A 6,439-nucleotide genomic window follows, 5' to 3' on the forward strand; every position below is an offset into this window, starting at 1 on the left:
AAATAATTTGATGACTACTTGGGTACCGTTAGTTCTTCCAAGGACTCATGTTGACAGTAAATGAATAAAGTCAAATCTAATGCCTGGTTCACAAGGAAAGATTTTAAAATTGTTGGTAGGTTTACAATACCTGAGAGACCCCACTCATGGTGATAAAAAATCATAGATATAACGGTTTTGATTGTACAGTGTGCAGTGTGCAAGCCACGTGGTAAAGAGAACACACACCACACACGGACAGATTTCACTCATGGACATTCCCAGGTCAGACGCGAAATCTCACAAAACCTCTCCAGATCAAACGTGACTTCGGAGCAAACAATTTTGAATTCCCACCATGCTTCTGTCACCTTGCTTTCTGATTGGCTACACGTCACATTCAACAGGCTGCGTGCTTGTTTGTGCTCGGGGGCACACCCCACGCACTGGGAGATTGGGCCAAAACAATCAAACATGTTGAATATTCATGATTTGATGTCTGAGCGGTCCCGATGTCCTTCTGAGCAGACTAGAACACTCAACACTCCACACAGCAGGAATATCTGATAAGATTGCACTGGTCAACATGATTTTTCTGGCATGGAGTTTTTCAGCGGATTTGGGGTAATTTGGGGGCGCTTAATCCAAATCTGGTGTTGATTTTACCTGTCACATCACATTTGCGAGATATGAAAACATATTTCTCGGATCAAGCATTGAAGTAAAAGCTGTAGTCTCACACACCTCTTTGGTTCCATAAACGATATTCCGGCTCTTGTTCACATTTTGCGAACCTGGTTTAAAAACTATGCTTTTGAAGGTGCTTTTGTGCCCGATGAGTGGCGTCAAACTCATCAATCAATCAATCAATTTTTTTTTTTATATAGCGCCAAATCACAACAAACAGTTGCCCCAAGGCACTTTATATTGTAAGGCAAGGCCATACAATAATGATGTAAAACCCCAACGGTCAAAACGACCCCCCTGTGAGCAAGCACTTGGCTACAGTGGGAAGGAAAAACTCCCTTTTAACAGGAAGAAACCTCCAGCAGAACCAGGCTCAGGGAGGGGCAGTCTTCTGCTGGGACTGGTTGGGGCTGAGGGAGAGAACCAGGAAAAAGACATGCTGTGGAGGGGAGCAGAGATCGATCACTAATGATTAAATGCAGAGTGGTGCATACAGAGCAAAAAGAGAAAGAAACAGTGCATCATGGGAACCCCCCAGCAGTCTACGTCTATAGCAGCATAACTAAGGGATGGTTCAGGGTCACCTGATCCAGCCCTAACTATAAGCTTTAGCAAAAAGGAAAGTTTTAAGCCTAATCTTAAAAGTAGAGAGGGTGTCTGTCTCCCTGATCTGAATTGGGAGCTGGTTCCACAGGAGAGGAGCCTGAAAGCTGAAGGCTCTGCCTCCCATTCTACTCTTACAAACCCTAGGAACTACAAGTAAGCCTGCAGTCTGAGAGCGAAGCGCTCTATTGGGGTGATATGGTACTACGAGGTCCCTAAGATAAGATGGGACCTGATTATTCAAAACCTTATAAGTAAGAAGAAGAATTTTAAATTCTATTCTAGAATTAACAGGAAGCCAATGAAGAGAGGCCAATATGGGTGAGATATGCTCTCTCCTTCTAGTCCCCGTCAGCACTCTAGCTGCAGCATTTTGAATTAACTGAAGGCTTTTTAGGGAACTTTTAGGACAACCTGATAATAATGAATTACAATAGTCCAGCCTAGAGGAAATAAATGCATGAATTAGTTTTTCAGCATCACTCTGAGACAAGACCTTTCTGATTTTAGAGATATTGCGTAAATGCAAAAAAGCAGTCCTACATATTTGTTTAATATGCGCTTTGAATGACATATCCTGATCAAAAATGACTCCAAGATTTCTCACAGTATTACTAGAGGTCAGGGTAATGCCATCCAGAGTAAGGATCTGGTTAGACACCATGTTTCTAAGATTTGTGGGGCCAAGAACAATAACTTCAGTTTTATCTGAGTTTAAAAGCAGGAAATTAGAGGTCATCCATGTCTTTATGTCTGTAAGACAATCCTGCAGTTTAGCTAATTGGTGTGTGTCCTCTGGCTTCATGGATAGATAAAGCTGGGTATCATCTGCGTAACAATGAAAATTTAAGCAATACCGTCTAATAATACTGCCTAAGGGAAGCATATATAAAGTGAATAAATTGGTCCTAGCACAGAACCTTGTGGAACTCCATAATTAACTTTAGTCTGTGAAGAAGATTCCCCATTTACATGAACAAATTGTAATCTATTAGACAAATATGATTCAAACCACCGCAGCGCAGTGCCTTTAATACCTATGGCATGCTCTAATCTCTGTAATAAAATTTTATGGTCAACAGTATCAAAAGCAGCACTGAGGTCTAACAGAACAAGCACAGAGATGAGTCCACTGTCCGAGGCCATAAGAAGATCATTTGTAACCTTCACTAATGCTGTTTCTGTACTATGATGAATTCTAAAACCTGACTGAAACTCTTCAAATAGACCATTCCTCTGCAGATGATCAGTTAGCTGTTTTACAACTACCCTTTCAAGAATTTTGAGAGAAAAGGAAGGTTGGAGATTGGCCTATAATTAGCTAAGATAGCTGGGTCAAGTGATGGCTTTTTAAGTAATGGTTTAATTACTGCCACCTTAAAAGCCTGTGGTACATAGCCAACTAACAAAGATAGATTGATCATATTTAAGATCGAAGCATTAAATAATGGTAGGGCTTCCTTGAGCAGCCTGGTAGGAATGGGGTCTAATAAACATGTTGATGGTTTGGATGAAGTAACTAATGAAAATAACTCAGACAGAACAATCGGAGAGAAAGAGTCTAACCAAATACCGGCATCACTGAAAGCAGCCAAAGATAACGATACGTCTTTGGGATGGTTATGAGTAATTTTTTCTCTAATAGTTAAAATTTTGTTAGCAAAGAAAGTCATGAACTCATTACTAGTTAAAGATAATGGAATACTCAGCTCAATAGAGCTCTGACTCTTTGTCAGCCTGGCTACAGTGCTGAAGAAACCTGGGGTTGTTCTTATTTTCTTCAATTAGTGATGAGTAGAAAGATGTCCTAGCTTTACGGAGGGCTTTTTTATAGAGCAACAGACTCTTTTTCCAGGCTAAGTGAAGATCTTCTAAATTAGTGAGACGCCATTTCCTCTCCAACTTACGGGTTATCTGCTTTAAGCTACGAGTTTGAGAGTTATACCATGGAGTCAGACACTTCTGATTTAAAGCTCTCTTTTTCAGAGGAGCTACAGCATCCAAAGTTGTCTTCAATGAGGATGTAAAACTATTGACGAGATACTCTATCTCCCTTACAGAGTTTAGGTAGCTACTCTGCACTGTGTTGTTATATGGCATTAGAGAACATAAAGAAGGAATCATATCCTTAAACCTAGTTACAGCGCTTTCTGAAAGACTTCTAGTGTAATGAAACTTATTCCCTACTGCTGGGTAGTCCATCAGAGTAAATGTAAATGTTATTAAAAAATGATCAGACAGAAGGGAGTTTTCAGGGAATACTGTTAAGTCTTCTATTTCCATACCATAAGTCAGAACAAGATCTAAGATATGATTAAAGTGGTGGGTGGACTCATTTACTTTTTGAGCAAAGCCAATAGAGTCTAATAATAGATTAAATGCAGTGTTGAGGCTGTCATTCTCAGCATCTGTGTGGATGTTAAAATCGCCCACTATAATTATCTTATCTGAGCTAAGCACTAAGTCAGACAAAAGGTCTGAAAATTCACAGAGAAACTCACAGTAACGACCAGGTGGACGATAGATAATAACAAATAAAACTGGTTTTTGGGACTTCCAATTTGGATGGACAAGACTAAGAGACAAGCTTTCAAATGAATTAAAGCTCTGTCTGGGTTTTTGATTAATTAATAAGCTGGAATGGAAGATTGCTGCTAATCCACCGCCCCGGCCCGTGCTACGAGCATTCTGACAGTTAGTGTGACTCGGGGGTGTTGACTCATTTAAACTAACATATTCATCCTGCTGTAACCAGGTTTCTGTTAGGCAGAATAAATCAATACGTTGATCAATTATTATATCATTTACCAACAGGGACTTAGAAGAGAGAGACCTAATGTTTAATAGACCACATTTAACTGTTTTAGTCTGTGGTGCAGTAGAAGGTGCTATATTATTTTTTCTTTTTGAATTTTTATGCTTAAATAGATTTTTGCTGGTTATTGGTAGTCTGGGAGCAGGCACCGTCTCTACGGGGATGGGGTAATGAGGGGATGGCAGGGGGAGAGAAGCTGCAGAGAGGTGTGTAAGACTACAACTCTGCTTCCTGGTCCCAACCCTGGATAGTCACGGTTTGGAGGATTTAAGAAAATTAGCCAGATTTCTAGAAATGAGAGCTGCTCCATCCAAAGTGGGATGGATGCCGTCTCTCCTAACAAGACCAGGTTTTCCCCAGAAGCTTTGCCAATTATCTATGAAGCCCACCTCATTTTTTGGACACCACTCAGACAGCCAGCAATTCAAGGAGAACATGCGGCTAAACATGTCACTCCCGGTCTGATTGGGGAGGGGCCCAGAGAAAATTACAGAGTCCGACATTGTTTTTGCAAAGTTACACACCGATTTAATGTTAATTTTAGTGACCTCCGATTGGCGTAACCGGGTGTCATTACTGCCGACGTGAATTACAATCTTACCAAATTTACGCTTAGCCTTAACCAGCAGTTTCAAATTTCCTTCAATGTCGCCTGCTCTGGCCCCCGGAAGACAATTGACTATGGTTGCTGGTGTCGCTAACTTCACATTTCTCAAAACAGAGTCGCCAATAACCAGAGTTTGATCCTCGGCGGGTGTGTCGTCGAGTGGGGAAAAACGGTTAGAAATGTGAACGGGTTGGCGGTGTACACGGGGCTTCTGTTTAGGGCTACGCTTCCTCCTCACAGTCACCCAGTCAGCCTGCTTTCCCGGCTGCTCGGGATCTGCCAGAGGGGAACTAACGGCGGCTAAGCTACCTTGGTCCGCACCGACTACAGGGGCCTGGCTAGCTGTAGAATTTTCCACGGTGCGGAGCCGAGTCTCCAATTCGCCCAGCCTGGCCTCCAAAGCTACGAATAAGCTACACTTATTACAAGTACCATTACTGCTAAAGGAGGCCGAGGAATAACTAAACATTTCACACCCAGAGCAGAAAAGTGCGGGAGAGACAGGAGAAGCCGCCATGCTAAATCGGCTAAGAGCTAGTAGCTACGCTAAGCTAGCGGATTCCTAAAAACACGCAAAGTGAATAATGTGTAAATAATTTAGAGGTGATTCAGCAGAATGAGTGCTTTAGTTAAGGCACGTAAAGATTACACTGGGAAACAAATCGTAATCTAGATAACTAGATCAATCTAACTGCGCAGATTAAACAGCTAACAGATACAGAAAAACACCGCTGTGCTCCGGAACAGGAAGTGATACAATACCGCAGTGAGGTATTCATGAGTAACTCATGAGTGAATGAGCAACCTTTTGTGTAATCCATCGATATGGAACATGCAGATTGCAAAGAAATGTGATGTGATCGAGGAAATCTGGCTGCAGATTCAGAATCAGCACCACAAAATTACCCTAAAACAGTTCTCAAAGTCAATGCAAGAATTTTATTTATTTATTTATTTATTTTGACCAGTGCTATCTTTAGAGCCATCATGATATTCAGAGCTTCCTTAAGATTATCAGAAGTGGAAGATCGGGTCAGAATAATCTTGCCATGTGAGCCAGGCATGAGCAATGAAATTTTAAGAAAAACAGCTACAGAACTCCAAGTTGAATGGTGACATGGTGCTAACTTCTCAGGAATTCTTGTTGCAGACTTATTTCTGGAAAGTGGCTTTTAATTCCTCATAACTGTGCTAGAGACTCTAATTTTCTTCTCGTCAACCAGTCATATTTCTGCTGTGCGTCATTTATTTTTAGCACGCACAAGCACCCTGAGTACCAGTTACGTGCATGCCTGATAATAACAGTGGACAAGCCCCATCACTTTCTCATTGTTGTGATCCATCCCACCAAATGTTCAGCAAGGAGAAAAACCAGAGCATCAGTGAGGCAGATAAAGTTAAGGAAAATGTTGACATACTGTAAATTAAATTCTTTATCAATAGCTGTAAATATTCCGAGTAGTTTTTAGCATTTGCAGTATTGTAAAATACAGTTTTGGAACCTGAACTACCAGGAAAAACACTGTCTTGTTGGATAGTAATTTGCATACTCCTGTAAAGAACTTTGCTGGTAGAGTTCTCTTTCAAAATCTTGAGGACTGTATACATTTTCTTGAATGGTGATTATTTTTTCCTCAGCAACCTTGCAATTTGGGAACATGCCTTATTTGGTGAATTTCACTGCTAGGTAAGAATTGTGAACAGTGCTTAGATGAATCAAACAAAAACATCAGAATCAAAGACCATCA

The sequence above is a fragment of the Thalassophryne amazonica genome, chromosome 16 (genome assembly GCF_902500255.1).
Source record: "Thalassophryne amazonica chromosome 16, fThaAma1.1, whole genome shotgun sequence".
Classification (NCBI taxonomy): domain Eukaryota; kingdom Metazoa; phylum Chordata; class Actinopteri; order Batrachoidiformes; family Batrachoididae; genus Thalassophryne; species Thalassophryne amazonica.